The 23979-nt window shown below is 45.0% G+C and overlaps 1 protein-coding gene across 1 annotated transcript in view; it reads right to left on the reverse strand.

Moving 5' to 3' along the window:
• Positions 1-23979, reverse strand: part of RBFOX1 (RNA binding fox-1 homolog 1) — a 2066153-nt gene that overhangs the window by 1872624 nt on the left and 169550 nt on the right. Inside the window, exon 2 of the mRNA XM_047839429.1 lies at positions 11258-11296. The gene's annotated coding sequence lies outside the window, so the exon portion shown is untranslated. The remainder of the gene's footprint in view (positions 1-11257; positions 11297-23979) is intronic.

The following is a 23979-nucleotide window of genomic DNA, read 5'->3' on the forward strand; positions in this document are numbered from 1 at the left end:
AATACTCGGGTGCATGGTTTAAAAAAAAAAAAAAGGAAAAAGAACAAACTAACTCCTCCACTTCCGACAGTCAGAGTCTTTGAATATTTTTAGAATTAATATAGTTGTGTGGGGTACCACGCACGGGTATTCAATAATGTGATCATGTATGTGGCTCCAACCATCATGAAGGTAATTTAGCAATATCTATTGAAATTTAAAACACTCATACCTTTGATCGATCTGTTCCACCTTCAAGGATATATTCTACATAGATTTCCTTGAAAAATATGACAAGATATATGCACAATGATGTTCACTGAAATATTGCTTTTAAGAGCATATCAGTGGCAACAACCTGTCAAGAACAAACAAATCATGATACATCCATATAATAACATATTATGTAGTCACCACAAATAAAGGAATAAAACTCTCTTTGTGCTGCTATGGACAGAGCTCCAAGATAAAAAAGGAAAAGATAGGTTACCACTTATGTGACCACTTTGGTTTCTATGTTTAAGGCTGCATATATACAGTCACACACTAGCAGAGCCATAGATGATTTTTCAGAAAGCCATTGGGAAGGAGGACAGACTGGGCTGAGGGATGGGGGAATGAGGCACTTGGTAGCTTTCTGTCCCATTTGAACTGGCTAATTAAGTTAATTTTTAATGTCAGCATGAGTCGTCTAGGTGATGGGATCATGGAATTTTCTTTTGTTTTCTTCATACTTGTATTTTGGAAAAGGCAGACTGTGGGAGCTGTTTTCTATATACAAATGAGGTAGAGATAGGTGAGGTGTTTGGGGGTGTGTAAGAGGTATGTGTGTGCTTTTATCTCATCTTCCTTGAGACCTTTGAGAGAGATTAGGAGAAAATCCCCTATCAGCTTCAACCCATGGTCAAACACTTCAACACACATCATTAGTGATTCCAGAGAGCTCGGCAGGGATTTCTTTGTGTATCTCCCATTGAAAAGAAACCCAGATCACAAGCCACTCTGTGAATCTGAGATAGCTCCTATCTCTGAGGAGAGCCCTGCCACCTGAGCTTCTCAGTGGCCCTGGGACCCAGCAGGCTCGAGCATGGAAACCATCTCTGACTGGCGAAAGAATGACCTATGGACACAGGTCAAGGTCCTGACCTGTTGGTGACTGAGATCGAAGGTGGAGAAAGGCCAATAGGAAGGCAAAAACCCAGGATGTTGAGGACCACTGTCTGACTCTGCATTGGAGCAAAATGCCTGGCGCAAAAGAGGAAGCAGCTTTGGGTTCCAGCAATGTTTTAGGAAACCCAAGCTCTCTCTGTCCACCATGAATATGGGTAACGGGTACTCTAGGGAAAGAGTACCTCATATGAAGCCCAGCCTCTGAGCACAGTTCTGGGAAGGGGTACTTTGGAATCAGAGAGATCTGGGTTCAAACTGCATCTCTACTGCCCCCTAGCTGTGTGACCTTGGGCAAGTCACCTAACTTTTCTGTGCTGAGAGTCCGTGTTCTAGGACAGGAGAGAAGCAAGAAACACACCAAGAAGGGAATCACATGACAGCACCAACATTTGGTAAGTGTCAGGAAGGAAGTCAATTAGATTCTGTAATAACAGAGGTCATGGAGGGCTCTCTGAAAAAGTGGCACTTAAAGCATGACTCCATCCTTATGTGATAGACTGTCTTGTCCATTGTATGAGCCAGGGTCCCAGGAAGGAATGGATGGGACACTGCACTGAGGGTCATTTGAGAAGAATTTACAAAAGGGACTACATATGTAAGTGTGGGCAAAGGATATGAGCACTACAAAAGAGAATACAGCGCTCTGGGGCTAGTAACGCTGAGATTCCAGGTTCTGCCACCATCTCTGAACCTGAGTACAGACAGAGAGGCTTGCCTGACATCTTCGTTTAGGAATGCAGCAGCCCATAGGAGGAAGCAGGGTCTATAAATGCCCTTCCCTCTCCTCCCTTCTCCTACAACCTGCTGTGACTCCCTACTGCCCAAACTCAACCAGCAGCCAGTGGGTAATAGAGCCTAGTGCTATGGTCTACACTAAGAAGCCTCCCAAAGCACAGCACAGGGTGGAGAAGAGCAGATAAGCAGATGCACTGTTGCTTCTTCCTTCTGCACATCTGAATCTGGGGCTGGCATCTCAGAGAGGACTAGCACCTCTACTCTGGCATCCGTAAGGCCAATCAGAATTACTTTATGTATGTTTTATGTGTGCCTGTTTAACTTTAAATGCTCAATGGATTTGCTACAGACATGCTTCTCCATGCAAGGGATTTTCACTGTCTAGAGCTTTAGACGTTCCAGGTAATCGATAATGCTGCTGCTCTGACTCCAAATTAAATAGCTGCACATTTATTACCCATTACTGGAAGGCACACCAGGAACTCAGCCACCGGGACCACACAACCCCATAAACGCTAAGCCTTCCTTCTTTCTCCATTGGCCCACTCTAAAACTCTGTCGGCTCGGACAGTGTGAACACCACCCGCCCCACTTTTAGAAAATCAAACTCCGTTCGCTAGTCTAACCTAAATTGGGATGAGAAAAAGCCAAGGCTCTGAAATTTACTCCGCCAAGCCGAGCCCCCAGGGAGAGGGTAACATTTGGCTGTGGAATCAGGAATGTTTGGCTGCCTCTTCTGTCACCTGCTCCTCCAAGGGAGGTGGGGGATGCAGAATTTCAGTTCTATGGGCTATGCATTCCTTATTCCCTTCCTACTGAGCTGTTGAAGCCAACAAGAATGGCTCCCTAAAAGTGGGTAGGCCAAGCTAGCCACCACGATGTGCAGTGAGAAGCACATTTAGGGTTGGGTGAGGGGAGCTCTCCATCACATCCTGTCTGCTTGAGCTGACAAAGAAGTCACACTAAATGGCTGGGGAAAGACCTTAGTGCCTTAGCCAGAAATGCCCTTCAGTGACACTACACATCGTTGTGCAGGTTTGCATGTCTAGGGAGCCCTTTCTGCAGTCAGAAACTGTGAGGCAATCACAAGAGAAGGAGCCGTGAGGAATCCACCCTGACACACAAGGCCATTGGAAAGGGTGAGAGTTTGGAGAATATGTGCCCCGGCTCCCTTGCAATTAGGATGCTTGCAATTAGGATGAGCACTGACGGAGACTGTGCATCCAAAATGATCTAGAAAAAAATCAGAACTAACCCCATTAGATGCCCCATCCCTACTCAGCATCTTGTAGATTAAGAGCAACAGCCAGTGCAATTACTTCAATCACTTATGCAAAGTAAGACCGTTTCCCAAATTGGAAATGACAGTCTGGGCCACCTGGTAGGGAAGACAGCCTGTCCCCATGAGGGGGGCTGAGAATTTCTTTGCTAGTCCTTTGAGTCTTTGCTTGGTCATGAGAAAATCATAATCAAAATTAGTATCTCCTTTACCAGGACCCACTATCATCATCAAATCCTCCACCAAAGTTAAAGTATGGTAGGTTTTTTTGTTTTGTTTTTGTTGTTTTCTGTTGTTTTTGTTTTGTTTTGTTTTGTTTTTGTGGGGGGGGGGATTGGCTCTAGGACTTGCAGATAAAAAGTAGCCATCTCAACATGATGTTGAGAGATTCCTCAAAAAGGTTGTACAGTCAAAACGTGTTATCAGCATATCAAAGGTGTTGATAAACCCTGCAGTGAACAAACGTAATTAGCTTTGTTTTCCAAACTTACATGGCCATAGTAATATGACCACCACTTTCCTTAAAAAACGGCTCAGAGTGGGGAGAGAGGGGTAGCAGGTAATAGGGTGGCACCTGGGTGGCTCAGTCAGTGTCCGACTGGCTCAGGTCATGTTCTCACATTTCCTGAGTTCGAGCTGCACATTGGGCTCTGTGAACCTGGAACCGGCTTTGGATTCTCTCTGTCTCTCTCTGCCCCTCCCCCCACTCATGCTCACTCTCTCTCACTCTCCAAAATAAACATACATATATACATAAAACATTAAATAATTCAAAACAGAAACAGCTCTGGGGTCCTAACATTATGAACACCCTACACAATGAACACAAGGCACACAGCTTGAAGTCAGTGGTCCCCAACACTGGATATATGCTGGAATCATCTTGGACATTTTCAAGAAGACTACATCTGAGTCCCACTTCACTGTAGATCAGCTGCCAACACATCAACAGTCCCCCTCCCATACTTACCTGAAGACCATACCTAGTACTTCATCATCAACCCCCACAACAGTCAACACCATAAAACACTAACCAAAAAATGGACACTTTGCTAAATAGTTCACAGGCTAACGGGATGGAGAAAACTGTTTTACAGGGCACTGCACAACTTCGAGACAATTCCCTTTAAAAATCTCTGATCCTGCTCCAAAGTTTTCCTCCAGATGACAGATGCTTTCTGTCTTCTCTCTTCTTCCATTTCTCTCCCTACCCAATGGCCTCTAAACCTCTATTACCCTAGCTAATTCTCTTTTGAACCTAAGCCTGTGCAACCTACTCAGGAAGTAGTCCTGCAGAGTAGCTCAAAAGCAGCATTCTGTTCTTACCAAAACTGTCCCCAAGGGACTTGCCCCTAATCCCAAATAGCCAAATCAAAGTGTATTTTTCAAATCCATATACACAAAAAATGTCACTTACAAAAATTCCTTATGTACTCTTGCAGCTAGGTAGAGAGGCCGACATTTTTTACAAGACTGGCTGGGGGGAACTAGACAAAGGTTAACCAGGAGGGCTGCATGTAAGAGGTAAAACTCCAGCCATCTTGAGAAAAGGATTCATATAGAAACAACGGGAAGAACCCAGAGATTAAGGACAGGGTCTGTAGAAATCCCACAGGCTGGGGAAAGAGCTGGGAGAGCAGAGAGAGAGGTAAATCCTCAGTAGGGCTAGGAACAATACCAAGCATGAATCTTGCCCTCAGCGTGTGCCAGTCACTGATCTAAACACTTCATTTATCTTACTTTGCTTAAACCCTACAACAACCCAATGAGACCAGTTATCCCAGTGAGACAGTAGCAGGGCTGGGATTTCCATCAGGGCAGTTGTCTTCAGGGTCCATTTGCTTAACCACTGCACTCAAGAGTAATGAACTAGAGCAACAATAAAAACAAGGCCACTTAGAATGATTATGTTCTGGAGTAATCTGGAGTCATCTAGAATCTTGCTATCACACAAAGGCATTCAGACTGGTAGCATCAGCATCACCTGGAAGCTTGTAAAAAATGCAGCATCTCAGGCCTCACTCCAGACTTACTGAGTCAGATTCTGCATTTTAACAAGCACCCCCAGGGGCTCTCTCGACACCTTGAAATGTGGGAGGTACTGGTCTAGAAGTGTGCGGTCGATAACCTAAATCTATTTCAAGAAAGGAGCACTGTGGGTGGAAACAGAGCAGGTAAGAGCCCTGATGAACTGCCGGGTGTAAATACATTTCCAAAACCACCTACAGCTGGCAGCAGTCATTTCAGACAGTGAACAAAACAGCCGTGGTTAAGAGCTAGCGTCAGTTCCAAGTACTAATGGCTCTGCCACCCACTCAAGTGTGTGACCTCGGGCAAGTTACAAAACCCCAAAGACTCACTTACACCATCTAGAAGTGAAGGCAAAGGATAGTTCCTCCTTGGGTTGTCCAGAAGATGAGGTGAGAAATTCTGTATCCGGTGCTTAGCACAATGCCCATTATATATTAACCCCTCCACAAGCACTACCCATTACTATGAGGACATCAAAATTATAACTTAGGGACATTAAGCTGGCTCTGAAGGTCTCGATTACAGGGCCAAAGGCTGTGAAGACAGAAGAATTCACAGAGAAAGGCCAAGTGCAGGTGAGCTCAACTTTCTCATCTTGCATGGATGGAGTTAAAGATAGCATTTCATTCTTGACCTTGACTACCAGCCACAAGGGTTACAGCATCCTTCTCAATGAAGTGAAGGGCAACCACATGTAGAATTAGTAACAGGATTCCTACCTTTCAAATCAGCGGGTAAGATAAAAGCAAATCAAACAGAATCTGCAGAACCAAGAAGAGAGAAAATACATGAAGCAGAAAGAAAAGGTTTTTTTCATGAATTCTTTAATGAGAGTTGATCAAACATGTATATTATGACAAACACACTGAATTCCTCTATGAAAAAGCTAGGACGCTGGGTAAATAAACAAGATCCATCCGTAATCTACTTCCAAGAGATACTTGCAACATAAGTAAATTAAAAATCAGTAACAATGAACGGATGTGTCTAGGCTTATGAGAACCAGAGAAAGATAGGAAGCAGCATTGATTTCAGAAAAACCCAAGGCAGAAAGCATTAACCAAGCTCCACATGGCCATTTTATATCCAAAAAACCTTCAATCCATAACCAATGCTAGCCAACAGCCTTTGTGAGCCAAATGACAAGGGCTCAAAATAGATAAAGTACAAACTTTGACCAATACCAAGAGAAGCTGACAGGAATATAGTAGCTCTGGGAAACCCTAACCAACCCATCCAAATAAAGTAACCAAGGCTTCTGCACTATAAATTAATAAGGTTTGTAAGACAGAGAGCACACCATTACAAGTGTCCAAACGGTATCTCAGGAAAATTCAGCCAGACTTGCTCATTTATCCATCCATCAGTCAACCCACTCACCCACCCACCTATCCATTCATTCGCTCATCCATCCATCCATCTGTGCAATGTGCACTGAGAATCAACTCTTTATCAGGCACCGGGGATCTAATGGAATAAAAAGATAAAGTGCTTCTTATTAGGATTTTTACAGGCTTCCTCCATGCACAAAGGAAAAAGGAGTAAGTAGACAAAGTAATTAAAACAGAGGCATGATGATAAACAATGGGATATGGTAAAATGCAACAGGAGTAACAAGGTGTCAGCTAAGGTCTCAGGCTTGCATTCAATTAGACATGGGAAGAAAAAGGAGCAGGACCTGATTCTTGAGGAGCTTGTATTTTTAGTAAGAGGGAGTCAAGAAAATAAACATGAGAATAAGATTATTATTTCAGATCATGCTGTGTGCCATGAAGAAGGTTAAGATAGAAAAGGGCATGTTTGGGGCAGGAGGTGTTGATACTTTGGCTACTCACCAGAGGCTCCTAAAAGAAGGTGGCATGAGATCTGACAGCCTCCAGGAGCAGGAGACTGTAGAGGCCAGGTCAGAAATGTGCCTGGGAGCCAGCTCCTTGCCAGAGTGTTTGGGCATTATTCTTAAAACCATGGGAAGCCTCTGGATCTGCCTGAGTAGTCTGAGAAGTGACTCCCTGTGGATATGCAGCAGCCCTAAGGATGCCAAGGGTTCCTTAGGTAGTCAAACACCCTTCTAAAGCCAGAACTACCTATACAGGCAGACTTGCAGCTTCCACAGAGGCTCAGATGGTAAATCCTACTCTAATTACACTGGTAATTATGAAGTGACACTTACTGAGCAGCAAAGAGCATTCCTTCTGTTAGGAAATGATCCCTGGGAAGCCAGTCCCAGCCTCTCTAACAGGGAAGGTGCTGTGAATTTACAAACAGCTGATGGAAGGATGTGAGATCCAGTCTAGACAGGCACCATCAGGAGAAATAAGGAGCCCAGGCATTGGGAAGGGACTCGACTGAGCATCCACACTGCCACTCCCTATTCTAGAGGCAGCATCAGAAACAGCAAATACTCCACAGTCAATAAGACCTTGATTTTAATCCTTGTCCTGGCCTCAGTGAGTTGGGTGACCTGGGAAGGTTATTTACTTCTCTGGACATGAGGTTTTCCACACACAAATGGGTTTAACAACAGACTTCCTCGTCAGGGTACACCTGCACACAGTAGGTGTCTGAGAAGGGCCAGGCCTTTCTCTTCAGGCTCTCCCACACCCCTTGGTTGGGAGCTCAGGAGGGAGAAGGAAGGAACGGAGAATAAAAGTAAGGCAACAGCCAAACACACAGTTATTATGCTCCTGGTGATGGTGGAAAGAAGTTAAAGAACCGGTGATAATAAGATTCTTGCCCCGTGTTCCCTGTGACGGCGAATAACACAGACATGAGAACAGAGCATCCATCAGAACTCAGAGACAGACGAAGACAGGTGATCAAAGGAATAAATCCTCTGCAATCTGAAAAACAGCCTGCCTGCTTTCATCCATCTGGGAGGTAGCGAAAGGACTCAAACTCTGGCCAAAAGCATACTTTTCTACCCAAACCACCATAGGTGTGGCAGGTTTCTAGAACAGATCCCTATGGGGCTAATCAATCTTCTCTAGGTCTGGCCATGTCTGCCAGTGCCTCAACCCCACCCCACACCCCCACTCTGAGCTAAGCTTTAGAAATATACTACTGCCAGGGAGATTTATCCATTTTAAAAGGTCAGAGAATTACTACCATTGAAGCTTGTGCACGGAGCAGGTGTAAATATGCCCCAGCTCCCCCCCATGCTTTATCACCCTCAGGAGAGGGGGACCTGGGGAAGGAGTTGAGGCTCCAGGAAGTTACTTTCCAGGAAGAACGTTTAACTGCTTGGTATCTGGGGAGCCAAGGACTCCGTGTGGGTGGGACCTACCTGTCTATGCCACCTTTCTCACCAGAGAAGCATCTGTCTCCAGCTTCCTCGGCTTCCAGAGAAGCTAGGGATCTGGACCTTCCCTTCCTGTTTTGTGGAGCATCCCTCTGCAAGAGAAGAAGGATGAACAACTCCACACAACAGATCCAGACCTCACCCCCATCACTCAAGTATTGACAAGGCAAGGATGCACTGTCAGTTAAAAAAAAGAAAAAAAAAGAAAAAAAAACACCACCACGTTGACCATCAAAACCAGATAATCTGTTTTTCCACACACTGGTTAGTAAACCACTAGCAATAAAGAAGAACAAATCACTGCTGCCACAACACGAATTCCCATTTTCTCAGGACCAACAAGAACTTCAGAGCACCCCAAGATGCTCTGGGGGCCACGCGGGTTCAGCAGACACAACGGTAATGAGGTATTTAGAAAACAACAAATCACTGCACACTAGTATGGAAAATGTTGATGTCTGGAGGAGTCTGGAGAAACCGGCAGGCAAAGCAGGAAGAAACCACGGTGTGGAAATGCACAGACCGAGGTTCAAATCCCAGCTCTGCCAGTTACAAGCTGTGGGACTGTGGTCAAGCTACCTCATCTCTCTGGGCTTCTGCCCACCATGGTAGCAAGAGGGATGATTAGACCTAGCCTGCCTAGGTGCCATGGAGGGTGAGGCTGACCCAAATGTTATCAAAGAACTCACAGCTGATGCCCAATGAATCGGTATTAGTTTGTCAAGTTGACTTTGTCAGCACTAAGTTTTATATACATCTATACAAAGAGAGAAAGAGACAGAGATAGAGAATTAAATAACTCAGTCAACCAACCTATCAACAAACTGACTCTATCAAATGACTCAGCAACTGCATAGACCGTCCAAAGTTTAGAGGTCAAGATGCCCAATGGAAAAAGAGGGTAAATCAGAGACCAGCAAACTCACTGGACAGGTTGCCCAGGAATGATACATTTCATCCCTTGAGGTGAGAGGAACCTGCCTGCCCTCCCCTGTCCTTTCCACCCTTTTTCCCCAGTACTGTGCACAGACTAGAATGTGCTAACCAGGGACAACACCCTCAAGTGCAGGACAGCATGGTGGTTGAAAACATGGCCCCTAGAGCAGCCTGCCGGGCTTCAAAGGAGTTTGGCAGTTCTTCGAGAAGTTAAACACAGAATTATTCTATGACCCTGCAATTCTACTCCTAGGTATCCACCCAAAACAATTAAAAACAGGACTTCGAATATTTGTACATGCATGTTCACAGCAACACTGTGCACAATAAGCCAAAATACTCACCAACAGACGAGTGGATTGACAAATGGAGCATATCCCTATGATGGATTCTTATTCAGCCATCAGAGGAACAAGAAAGAACTGATACATGATGCAACAGGGAGGGATGTTGTAAATGTTATGCTCGGTGAAAGAAACCAATCGCTAAAGGCCACATACTGTATGATTCCATTCATATGAAATGTCCAGAACATGCAAATCCGTAGAGACAGAAAGTGGTCGTCGGGGCTGGGGAGGGAAACAGGTGTGACTGCTAACATTGTTCCCTTTTGGGTGATGAAAATGCTTAGGGGCAGCAGTTGACCACACTAGGAATGTCCCAAATGCCACTAAATTGTTCACATAAAAATGGCTATTTTATGTGTATTTTTCCTCAGTAAATTACTTTTAATTATTCAAATTCTTCTACCCATAACTGGCAGCTACCAGCAAGAGCCTGTGGAGGATCTCCAATGGGCAGTGACACTGCAGGCCAAGAAGGAACAAGGGAGCACAGAGCATGCTCTCATCACCACTCCAATGACAGAGACCATAGATTCAGCCTTCTTGAGCACTGACATCACCTCCAGGCCACTCAAGGGCCAGCCATGCTTCTCCCCAGTTTCCATCACACAAGAAATTTACATGAGTAATAAAAAGCTACTATCTTGATACTAATCTTAGAAAGGAAAAAAAAAATCTTACATTTGTATTAATTTTTCTTCCCAGGTTTTAATTGAAGAGAGGATACAGTGTCATGAGGGAAATAAAACCTTACTTCATCTATCCAAGGGCCATGTGGCTTCATTAGAAGTTACATTAGCTCGTCATTAAGCAACAATAATAATGTGGAGTCAGAATCAATGAAAAAAAAACGCATTGCTCCAAGGTATAGATCCGTTTGGTTCAATTATATTCTTACATGGCCAAGCTCCAGTGGCTCCGACACTGGTAAAAATGTGTGATGCCAGCAGATGTGGCTTCCCTCCTCCGCCTTGAAAGCTGAACAGAGCTTGGAGCATGGCAGAACAGAGGCAGGAGCATGGCTTCCATCCCCCTACCACTCTCATCGTCTCTAATATGAGACCCTCTAACCACTTACCCGCCCGCACCCTGGCAAAACCGGCTTCATTTCTAGAGCTCGTTCATCCACTGTGCCAAGTAGGCTCAATGTCACCAGCCTACCCTGATCCACTGGCAGAGACTGCTCTGCATGAGGGTTGAATTGTGCTGTGGTTGATTATAGATGTCTGCTTCAGGCACAGGACTGGAGTGCTGTGCCTGATGGCACATAGGTGCCTGTTATGCTTAGGAGCCCCTCCAACTGAGAAGGGAGCTTGAGGAAACTCTTGGTTACTCACCCTGGCAATTCCCGCTCCTCTCCTTAGCCACACCCCTACATGGCTGGGCTGGGTTTTCCACAGTTACAGAGTTCATGAAACCTTTTACCTCATTCTTTTTCACCCGACTTAAACAAAAAACTTAAGTCAGGTCCAAAAGAGTACTTACCTGACCCTCGACCAGGCTGTATGGCAGGGACAGTAGATCCTGCATTAAAAAAAAAAAAAAATACAAAGACAAGAAATGCTGAGTTTGACATGGCAACAATTGTTTTTCCTATGTTTTTCTCTTAGACAAAGTAATTACATCCCTTGTAAAGAAATATTCGATTTATTCAATCCAAAAATGCCCATGGAGCACCTAACACATGCCTGGTGCTTTGTAGTCTCTGTTTATAACAATAAACAACATGGGAAATTCCTGCCATGGGATGGGAGGAAGAAGAGGGAAAACACAGCAAATGTGGAAGGTAATACATAATAGATGGAAATAATACCAGACAGTGATAAGTCGAATGATGATACAATGGGTTATGGGGTGCAGAGGGGGGAGTGCTACTGTAGACTGGGGGTAGGGGTGGGGGGTGTTCAGAGTGAATGACAAGAAGGAACAGACATATCTGGACTAGGTATTTTAAATGCAGAGACAGCAGGTACCAAGGCCCAGGGCAGGCACAAAGCAGCAAGGCTAAAATGGCTCGGAGTAGTCAGACATCAGACAGGCAGGCAGGGACCAGATCACATATGGCCTTTAAGGCTGATGTACAAATTTGGATGTTTTTCTAAGTAAGTTAGGAAGCCACAGGAAGATCTTACGTATCTTTTCACAGCACCAAAAGCTCTATCCTACTCAGCTCAATAGCCCCAGGTAGCCCCAATGGAGCAGACTGATCTGCGCACATGCTTACCTCCTCCTCAGAGGGCTGACCCAGCTGCCAGCATAGGAACGGCCCTGGCTGGGTCGAAGGGGCAAAGGTGAGTTGCAGAGATACTTTCCGAAATGCCAATCTCAGGGCCAGCCTGCACGGAAGCCCCAGACATCACCCTCCAGTCCAAAATGGTTTCCCGACCAAAGTGGAGAGAAGGCAATACAAGCTTCCCTTTTTCCTGAGGCTTAGATGGAGCCCTTCACCATGTGCCTGTGGACTCTGCCAACACCTCAGAATGAAGACAGCAAGACAAGAAAATCCATCGCCCAGCCTGTTCCCAGCTGAGGATGACCCCCTGGGCAGTGGCTGGTCCCAAGCAGGGTTCGGGGCCCAACGAGCTTAACCAACCAGCACCCAAATGACAATTAGATTAGATACTGCTCTGCTTTGCTGCCCAAGAACTCAGGCCCAGCTGACCTGATCACGTGGAGAAGCAAACACCCAACCCTTCCCTCCCACCAGTACCCCTCGCTGCATTTAAGGTTCGTCATGCTACATTCGCAGGGTGGTCATGTAGATTAAATGAGACACCACTTGACTGGTTCATTGACAGGCCTTTACACTCAGTAAAGGCCTGAGTGTTAAGAGTTGTTGTTAGCAAGTTTATTAACATTGTTGGTCAAGCCCAGGCCCAAGACATTGACAATGAACACAGACTAGGACCAGTCAGCACAGTCCATTTACATAAAGAGAAATGCTCAGGGGTATGATTCTGAGCTAGAGTCACAATTTGGAAGGAGGTCATCTGTAGAGTGGATGCTGGATAATTACTTGAAGGATGAGCTGCTTCTCTGACTATCTCCAAAGGTGAAGCACCCAGGAATGCCTGGGGCTTTTCCCTACTGTTTGCAAGGTGTAAAACCAGAGGGCTTGAACTGTCTGCCACTTAAGCTACGCTGCCCACTCAGGTGGGTCTCTGGCCTCATGTTTACAAGGGAGGTACACCTGGAGAGGATGTGTAAGGTAAAGCCTGGGGTCTGTATATGTGGGTTAGACAAATATAGACCTTTCCCCTGGGGTCTTAATACCAAGCGCTGGGCCTCCCCAGCCTTTCCTCCATCCGTTATCCCTCCCCTTCCTTACCTACAAACTCTTCTTCAAACCAGGACCCAGAAACATATCTAAAGCTTGCCCGCCCTTCCTTTCCTGGTTCCCTTATGCCCTTTACAAAAAATCAAGCTCTGTTCTCTTTGCTTCTCTCCATGCATCCTCCAGGACTGTGCTCAACATGGGAGACACAGTGGGAAGCACAAAAGGACAGGCCCCCAGTGGCACTTATCTGTGGGAGGAACAGACAGAAATCAGGGGATCACGAAGTACAAGTGAGGCCACAGCTCTCAAGAGGAGTGTGTGGGTCTCCTTGCCACTGTCTCATTTGCTCCTCAGTTCCTGTGGCTCCTGCCCGTCTGGTCTGCCATGGTACAACCAACCAGAGCTCCTTCTGCCTTCTCAACTTGGCAGGAGCCCCCAGCAGTGACTCTCTACTCCCTTCTTAAAGCACTGTCTTGCCCCCTTTTCTGACTTTCTTTCCTCAAGTGTTTCTTCTCTGGGTTCCATGTTCTGTGCCTGTTCCAAGAACACCAGCATCCTCTGCACACATCTTACTTGCCCTCCCTTGGGGCCATTTACTGAACCCCTTAAACCTCATTTCCCACCTCCTCTAGGACCCCTGAGCCTCTGCATCTAGTCCTGACCTCCCCTTGCCCCCAAGGTGACTGTCCTCCATTTCCCAGAACCACTGACATTTTAATTCCATGGGGCCCAAGCCAAGTTCTCCTCTAGCCACCAGCTGCACCTCCTCCAGCTCAGGGCCTGGGGGCCTGCCCTCGCTCACCCCCACACTCCTCGGGCTGGTCCACTGCAGCTGTGTCTCTCACACTGCACTCTTCTTGTCCCTGATCTGGTTACTACATAATAAGAGACTCTTCAAAGACACAACTCTATGCTGCTGAGAACAATTTGGCTCAAAGGAAGGGGACCACCAGGAAAATTTGGTCAAAACAAATATTCTGTGGCAGTTTTTCAGGGTGTTGGTCATCGTGGTGTGCCATGAAGTTATTTCATACACTTTTCATACATCTTTAACCACTTGGATCCATTTTCGTCTTGTATTAAGAGTTTCATTTTATTTTGTTTGAGAAATCAAAGCCCGCTATTGCCAAGCTCGACTGTAACTAATGGCAGATACAGCATTCATCTAGATGAGCTTCATGTAACAGTCCCTTGAAAAGCAATGTATGTGCTTTATGTCAATGTGCTGCCCTGTGAAAATCCATTTTGCAGTATGTGTGATCCTGGAAAGCTAAGGTGTCAACTGAATTTATATAAATCAAAATCATTATTTTCCCCACCACTCTTTTCTGAATTATAAATGAAGAAGTCCCTATCATTCTCCAGTCACCCCTAAGAATCATGGATGCAATTTTGACGAATTTTCTTTCAGCCTTTTCTTAAGCATGTACAAACATACTTGCCTATATATGCATATATACAGCCACACAAATATACTTTACAAAGTGGATGAGAACTGTAGACATTGAGGCACCTGTATACTTGCTTGTGCTTTTTATAATCTTAATGATAGAGGGTATCTTTTCCAGATTGTTCATGTATAGTTGGGTTTCTCAATTCCAGCACCATAGAAAATTTGGACTGGATAACTCTTTGTTGCAGGGAGGGACCCTGGGTTCCTTGAGGGACCTTTGAGATGTGTAAAGAACCCATGACGTGGGGCCATCTTTTTTAACAACTGCGCACAATTCCATACTATGGGTGCACCATAACTTAACTGTCCTCCCTACTCAACAACATTCAAAATCTTTTTTTTTCATTTTTACTTGTTTTTAAGAGAGAGACAGAGGCAGAGAACAAGCAGGGGAGGGTCAGACAGAGAGGGAGACAAGGAATCCGAAGCAGGCTCCAGGCTCTGAGCTGTCAGCACAGAGCCTGACACGGGGCTCGAACCCACAAACCACAAAATCATGACCTCAGCCAAAGTTGGACGTTTAACCTGACTGACCCACCCAGGCACGCCTCAAAATTTATTTTAAATTCATTACAGGGAACTGATGGTTTAAAAAAAAATCACTATGTATCATGAGTCATTTTAGTCTATCCTTTTCCTAAAATTTCCATTACTGTCTATCTGGTTTGTTTAAAACAGACAGGTCCTCTATGCAGACTAGGCAGCTCTTTGTTCATGTGATGCGTCATGGGTACAACTCCACCTGTGTCAGGGAGAGAAGGGTGATCTTCAGTGCCATGATGGCATCGGCAGGTGGCACTCTCATGCACTGTGGGCAGGAGCAGCGATTGCTACTACCTGTCTGGCAGGCAATCAGGCAAAACAGATCAAGAGCCATCACCCTGTCTAACAATCTATTTCTTGTTCAGTAAAATTAAGTGGATAGCTCCAGTCTGTCCCTTCCCTTCTCTTTAGGCTGGATGAACTCACTGAAGCTAGATGGCTCTCAAAGATAAATGCCTGGTCCTTCTCAGAAAGACAACTAATGAGCTCAGAGACTGCTTAAACCAAGATGAAATGTGAGATTAACAGACACAGGGACATCTATCCACCCTGCCAACAGGCTATCTCTTCCTTGCTGGGCTGTTTCATTAGATTCCGCCAAGGAAACCCACCAAATGCACCAGGGCTATCGGGGCTATTTTTGAGATAATTGCAAGGCTTGGGCTTGGATCCACTTAAAGGCAGAAATATGGGACAGAGAAGGATTAAGGCAAACCTTACCCCTTTCTCCTCTGTCGAAAAGGTCCCAACAGGCTTTAAAGGGAAGAGAAAACCGCATGAAACTTTCATCAGAGCCTGGTTGGTTTGCTGCAGGAGCTGTGGGGCCTGAAGTTCCAATTCTGAACAGTTCCCAGTACAATAATTAGGCACCTTTCCTCCCTGCAGGCCTGCTCATCTCCTCACCTACTCCCTCCCACCTCTACTCTCTATGTCTGGGAGTAAGAGCTGCCTTTAGGGGAGAGGGGGGCAGGGGAGAGAGGAAGAGAACGAAAAAGGGAGAAGGGAGGCAGACAACAGTTAAGGACTATGTCCTAACTGCACTCTGGAATTACCAGACCACTGCACTCTTTGGATGCTCAGACGTTACTCCCCTATACATCACTCTTAAAAACTGAACCCAACCTCTGTTCGCATACATAATCTTGAAGGCAGGTAGACCACGACAGGGTTAAGTCCCATCTAGGCCAGCTGTCCCTTTTCCCTTCCAGCCTACAATCTCCTAGAAGGCACACCAAGAATGTGAAACTTCAGGGGCCCCTCAGAAAGGACCTAGCTTGCCTATAGCTTCTCCATTCCTCTGCCCAGTAAAGAGGAGAAACAGTCTTTCTACAGACAGTCTTTTCCTTGTCATACGTTTAGTGACCAGAATTTCAAACCTGTCATCTGAATGTGTCCCCTCACCCACCCCCCACCTGATGACAAGCACAGTAACATTGTGAGATCAAGCAGTGATATTCATAAGAACTGGAAAGAGAAATCCAAGCAGGTGACGCACTTTGCTCCTGCGATGGGATTAGAACTTGGATTAATCTTTGCGCCTGTTCCTTTGTGCCCTTCCTTATATAAGACTTTTCATCAGTCAGAGGCATCCTCCTTGCCTGAGGGAGGATTAGGATTACTTTAGCAGGAGTCAAAGGAGAAAGACGGTGCTCAGTCTTTTTGAATTCCAAAGAAATCTGCCAAACCAGTGCCTATACAACATTCTCGCCATTGGAGGGAGATCATGACACCAAGAATGATTGCATCCCACCACTATTTGGAAGGAGCCTTCCACTACCACAGCTGCCCAAAGACCATGGATGGTCCAGGACTCCCATTCATGCCCAGAACCTTGCAGAGCTCCAAAACCTTCTCCATGTGCCGCCCCCCCTCCATTTTCAGTGGTGTCCCTTCTTTTTCAAAGGAGATATAGAAGCCTTTTTAAAGTGACCAAAGGGGTTATAATGGTATAGACGGGACAGCAGTGAACTCCACCCCATTAAACCTGCATTGAAACATTTAATCCTCACATCCTGTCTATGTATGTATTTATTATTCTGGATTCACGTATCACAAAAACAGAGGAGTTCTCAGGCCTCCATACTCAATGAGCTGGGATTCAAACCTGCTCTGCGATGCTGATTCCAAGGCCTCTCTTGTCCACTGATTACATCATATAAATGAAAGATCAGACCTGACACTGTGCTGAGGGACACACACTGGCCATCAGGTGGCTTCCAGAAATGGGATATCCTAACAGAAGTAACGAGTACAGCACTCCAGATGAGGAAACGAAGCGTATCAGCTGGGTCTTCAAGCAAACAGATGCCAAGGCGGAGTCAGTCAGGTACATAGATTCACTAGGGACTAACACTTGAGTAAGCAGTGGGATAGTATTCCCCCAAAGAGGCATGTTCAATTCCCAACTTCTCATAACTTGTGAACATGACCTTCTTAGGGAAAAAGATCTCTGTAGATATAATCAAGCTAATATGATGTTATATTGGATTTGGGGGGACTCTAAAAGCAACGGCCATGTCCTCTTAAGAGAAAGTAAAGGTAGATTTGAGACACAAGAGACACAGACACAGGGGAAAGCCACATGAAGGCAGAGGTTGGAGAGATGTGGCCACAAGCCAAAGAACACCAGGGGCCACCAGAAGCTGGGGCAAACAAGGATGGATCCTCTTCTAGAGCCTTGGGAGGGAGCACAGCCTTATCAGCACCTTGATTTTGAACTTCTGCCTCCAGGACTTGAAGAGGATAAACTTCTGCTGTTGTAAGGCACCCAGTTTATGAACATTTTTCCCAGCAGCAGAGCACTGACAGAGCTGCCCAAGAGAAAAGGAGCCAGCAAGATTGGACAGGCAAACTGCCAGACATGCCTGCATATCTAACACGGTCTGGCAGTTCTCCAGGGACTCAAGAGCCCAGGCTGCCCATTCCAGGAGTCCCAGGTCATACGGAAATGGCCAGGCCCTTGAACACAGTCTTTCATTCATTGGCTGGGACCAACCTGAGAAGAGCAGGACAGCTCAAGTGCAGAGGTGGGACTGAGGACCTAACAGCTGGGGGCTGTCATCTACCCACACAGGGCAGGGTGGGTTCTGCATCTGCCTTAGCATGGACACAGGGAGAATGGGACCAAAGTTCCACCCCATTCTTAAATCCCCGCCTCCCAGTGTATAACCCGCAACATGAATCACCAGTCCCAGCACCTGGCTGCCTCATTCAGTCATCCATTCACTCCACCACTGTTGCCTGTGGGCCTGTTGAGCCCCCACACCATGCTCAGTTAACTGATCCTGTGTGAGCCCAGAGCAGCTCCTGACCCCTAGGACCTACATGCTAGTCGAGGGGACACAGCAGGCTGAAAGGTGCTACAGGTGAGGCTGGAGGGACAGGTGGGCAGAGTATCAAAGACAGCTTGGAATCCACAGTCATCAGGAGCCTGGAGTTTTTCCAAGTGCAAAGGGAAGTCACTGGACATGAGAGCAGGGAGGGATGGAGCCACCCTTATACTCATATGGAGAATGATTCAGAGCCAGAGTTAAAATAGCCTATCAGTGAGGATGCTTCTGTGGTTCCTGCAAAAGGTCAGGGAGGTGTGAATGATGGCGGTGGTCACAGAGAAAAGGTGACAGACTCAAGAAATATTGTGGAGATGCAATCAAGGGAACATCTGGTGTGTCACAGGGGTATTTGTGTTGGGGGTAGTGGGGCCAGGAAAGTGTCATTATCCCAGGTTTCCTGACTTCCATTTCTGGTGGACAGTGATGCAGATTAGTGATTTGGGGAAGATATGGGGAAGATCAGGACTGGGGAGGAAGAAGAACTGGGAGAGATCAAGAAAGTGTTTGATAGACATGTGACATGTGAGATGTCCGTGAGATATCCATTTAGAGTGGAGAAAGTAACAGAACATTTGAGATTAAGATGAGAGGTTGGAACTGAAGTATAAAATTGGGGATTGGAGAGACCTTACCAGTTGGTCTGGCAAAGTGATAAGACTTATTTCTCTGAAGGTAGAATCTACTGCACGGAGATATGATGAAGTGTTGGGTAAGCTGTATCTGCCATGCCCGAGGAACAGGCAGCAGGTAGTCACAGATGCAGATAAGGGCCTTAACACACAAGACAAGGGTCATACCTGGAGACCCAGGGTTGTATCTGGCCTAAACTCCAATGCATGTCCACATGTGGCCTTTGAGCACAGTGGCACAACAGATCATAGGACATTACTGCCTGCATGTGGGAATCCAGTCATCACAAAAAGATGTTGACCAGGACGATCTAAGCAATCCTTCAAGAGATCAGGACACAGTCAGCACCAGGCCCTTCCTGGCTCTTCAGACATAAACCATATGGGATACATTACCTGAGCCAAGAGTACTTTGGAATATGGAAACATCCTAATGGAAGGGAAATAGCATGGGATAGTAAAAGCCAGGTGGTCCTGGCTTCTATCACCAGACCATGAGATCTATTAGCACAGTGATTGTATCTGCCTTGTACACTATATTCCCAGACCTGGCCACACCAGGTACCCATCAGGATCTCACTAAAAGCCAGTAACATGGATGGGTAGGTGGACAGATCTAAATTCTATCATGTTCCTTTGTTGTTAGGAATAAGAACAGTCAAATTTAAAATTCCTTAAATCCCATGGGTCTATTTTGATCCACACCAGCTTGAAAACACCTCCTTCAAGAAGCAGTAGAAAAACACAGTTAACAATGTGAGTCATATTGCCCGTGATAGCCCCACCAAGGCCACGAGGCCTTGTGTATGTCACTTAACTTGTTTGAAACTCAGTTCTGAACTAAGCTATAACGACAATCATACCTGTTTAATTGGTCTCTAACAACTAAATGAGATCATAGATATTCTACGTACATTTCCCAGAAAAATGGCAAATAACAAGTTTGTGAATAAATTACACGTTCCCACTCCTCCTCTTGCCCCTCTCCTCCTACCATCAGACATCTCTTCTGACTGTGCTGCGTGCTGCCCTGCCCTCCTGGCCATACCTCCCATCTGCAGGCCCCCATGGCCCCTCACCTTTTGCCTTATTCCTGTGGGCTCTCATAAACCATCAGTGACATGGAAAACAACAACACAGTTAGCACATGCTGGGCTAATTGTGCTAAAGCCTTCATAATCCAACTTCAAGTAAGAGCATCTAGTACTTAATTTTTAAAATGTAATATATATTTAATGCAATATTAATATTTAACTCACTTAATGCAATATTTAATTTGCTATCTAATGCAAATAAAAATAGTAAACAGATTTATTAATGATTTACACAAGTACTTGCCTATTCTGTTTTTAAGGTATTTTTCTGTCTAGAAGACAATCTTCTACCCCCCAGAAAGCAAATGCAGGAGGATTTTAGAGCTGGTTCTTGTAAGTGGGTCAGAGTTGTCATCTTTAAGTGGGCTTGACCAAGAATCAGCAGCCATGGATTTCATTTACTCATATAATTAATGAGGGCATATTATGTGCTATGCACTGGGCTAAGATGTAATGAAAAGAGAGAAGCCGCCCTATTCTCCCAGAGCTCACCATCCAAGGAGAAGATAAAATTCTGCAACAACTAACATAAGTACTAGAAAGAAAACCCTACAGTAGTCACACTAAACACTAGCAGGGTACCTAACCCAGAATTGCAGGGTATGTGTGTGTAGGGGGCAGGGGGGTGATCAGGAAGACTTCTTGGAGGAAGCAATATGTGAACTGAGGTAACTTAAAGGAGAGGAAGGGCCTTCCAGGCAGAGAGAAAAACTGATATAAGGCTGCTAGGGACATCACCTCCAAAATTCATGTATGAAAGCCCTAATCCCCAAAGTGATGGTTTGAGGAGGTGGGACCTTCAGGAGGTAATTAGATCAAAGTAGAGCCTTGTCAGTGGCATTAGTGCTCTTAAGACAAGAGAGGACAGAAACGATCTATTTCTTCACCATGTGAGGGCACAAGAGGGTGAACATCTTCAAGAGAACTCTTACCAGGCACAGGGTCAGCTATGCCTTCTTCTTGGGCTTCCAGCCTTCAGCAATGTGAGAAGTAAAGGTCTGTTGTTTAAGCTGCCCGGTCTATGATGTTGTTAGAACAGCCCACCCTGATTAAGCCCCAAGGCTAGAGACAGGGTTGTGCCAGAGACGAGAGTAGTTCTTAACTGCTGGAGAACAGAAGGATCTTAGGGTGAGGCTGGGCTTCATGAGCCCCAAGAAGGGGTTTGGACGTTTTTCCAAGGATAATGAGATTTAGCCGCTTAAATGACATGGCGAAGGCTGCGTTTTACAATGAATACCGTGGCTGGAAGACAGTTCCACAGCTAGCATCTACTCAAGAGATCAAGAGAAGGGAGATGTCAATGGGAACAGGACAGAAAATGGGCAGCTTCAAGAAATACGTGGGACACTGGACAGGAGTTGGTGACTGTGTGTGGCAAGTAACAAACAGAACAAAGATAACATGTAGGTTTTTAACAATTGGGTGGGTGCAGTAAATACTTGATGTGAGTCACCAATGTCATTGTTATTCTAACTCATTACTGATGATGTCTTGGTGCCACCCTCAGGGATTCAACGTAATAAATCTATTTATACTTCAAAACACAACCTTTCAACTCTGTTCCCAAAAATAAACATAACCCATCAAAGGTTCAAAGTGTGATGACAAAGTGGGTTTCACTTGGTTTCTTCCGACATGAGCCAAATGATGCAACACAATGTTGAGATAATCCACTATTGTTGGGCATTTAGGTTAAGTCAAGTATAGCACAGACATACAACTGAGCATTATACAACCTTCAGAAATCAGGCTCCAAGGTTGTATTTAATGACATGGAGAAACAAATGGGCTTAATGCAATGTTTATCTTTTTTTCTTAAACTTCAGTGTTCATAAAATAATCTCAACACATTTTTAAAGAATAAAATATGTCACAATATTAACTTTTTTAAATTTTATTTATTCTTTTATATTTTTCCACATTTTCTATTATTTTCATCATGTGCATGTATTGCTATGGTATTCATAACATTAAAAAGCAAACAAAAACCCATTAGTTTCAGTTTATTTAAAACAATACCTAATAAAAACACGAAGTTTTGGACCAATGCTATGAACTGTCCTCCTTAACTTCAGAGACATAGTCCAAGGCTAATTATCTTCCAAGATCAACAGTTTTTATTTCAAGAACTTATTTCTCAAGACGAGGGCTCTCTCGCCAAGCAACCTTCACCCAGTATCTCTCTTCTTGACCATTATCCTGGCCATACCACCATCTTTCTATCATCCCATTAAGAGAATGAACAAAGAGAATTTAAGTGAATACCAAAGGACTGCCTCTCTAGGTTGTTGAAAATCTTATGTATGGAGAATAAATATAACGGACCTTCATCTGTGGGAGAAGAGGATGCAGTTGAGTCAAACATTACAGAAATCCAAGGGAGAGAAGAGAAATGTTGAAAACTTATCTAGTCATCTTGAATAAGGATGATAGAGTCCTCAATTTTTTTTCCCCAAGGCCTGTTTCTTGTGGAGGTTATAAAAACCTGATCCGAAAATACCTAACACTCCTCCCATCAAGAGGTATCCCTTCCCTTGAATGTGGATGGGATCATGACTTGCTTCAACCAACACAGTATGGCACAAATAATTTTATGTGATTTTTGAAGCCTTTTTATAGAAGGTCCTACAACCTCTGAGGGTCTTGGATAATTCACTCTCCGCACTCCCTCTTGACATGGTTCCTTTCAAAACCCAGTCTTCATGTAGTGAGAAGCCCAAGCCACACAGCCAAGTTCCATGGAGGCCCTCTGTTCTCAAATTCTAGCCAAGCCCGACTTTTGGGTCATCCAACCCAGGTACCAATTAGGTTAGTGAAGAAGTCTCCAGTTAGTGGTGCTGGTCTCAAGGTGTATGAGTCATCCCAGCCATCTGAGTCTCCCTAGCTGAGGCCCCACACATTAGAGGGCAAGACAAGCTATGCCCCGTCCACATTCCCAACCCGCAATATACAAACACAGTTAAATCATCATTGTATTGTGTTAAGTTTGGGGTGATTTATCACAGTAACGAGAACAAAAGCTTGTTCCTAAAAGTGGGATGTTACTCAATCAGAACTGAAACACACAGCATTCATTTGGGGACAGTGTGATAGACCTCAAGGCAACGGTTGGTGAGGGCAAGAAGAAACCTAATATTGGAAGCTAAAGAAAAAAATTCCTGGTTATGTAGTGGAAGAAACTTTGACTACACTGTTTCCTGCAGTAATGCAGAAAGTAGGAAATGTACTGGATAAGCTCAATGTTGCATCTAAGATTTCCAGACAGTGTTGAAGGTGCCACCTGGCTTCTTCCAACCACCTAGAATAAATTGGGCAAGAACAGAGCTCAATTAAAGAATAAATATAAAGGGCCCAGGGCACTCTTTCCAGCCATCAAAGGCTATTCAAAGAAAGGGCACACATGAATTCTAGGTTGTTATCAGAACACTATGCCTGCTTCGGAGTAAAGATGAAGTCAGTAGTGTGACTGAAAATCCTTTTGTTAAAACTGAAGATTTAAGGTGGTGCCTCCTAGACCACTTCAGTCAAACGAAATTCCTTGCGAGGATCTTAAGGAGGCACCCAAGAACAATAGGTTTCCCAAGGATATTAGAAATACTATCCCACAGAAGCCACAGAGAGCCCAAGCATAGAAGGACTTATCTCCAAGAGATTTGTAGGTATGGCTTTGGTCCAATGAAATTGATAACGAACTGACACAGAAGAAATCCACAAAGTTCTTAAAGTAATTATACCAGCTTGGACTAAAAGGACTAAAAGGAACCAAGACAGTACTAATAAAAAGAGTCCTTTGTGGGCCCCTGGGTGGCTCAGTTGTTAAGCTTGAGACTCTTGATTTATGCTCAGATCATGATCTCAGGGCCATGGGATGCGGCCACG

Source organism: Prionailurus viverrinus, chromosome E3 (assembly GCF_022837055.1).
Source record: "Prionailurus viverrinus isolate Anna chromosome E3, UM_Priviv_1.0, whole genome shotgun sequence".
NCBI classification, from domain to species: Eukaryota; Metazoa; Chordata; class Mammalia; order Carnivora; family Felidae; genus Prionailurus; species Prionailurus viverrinus.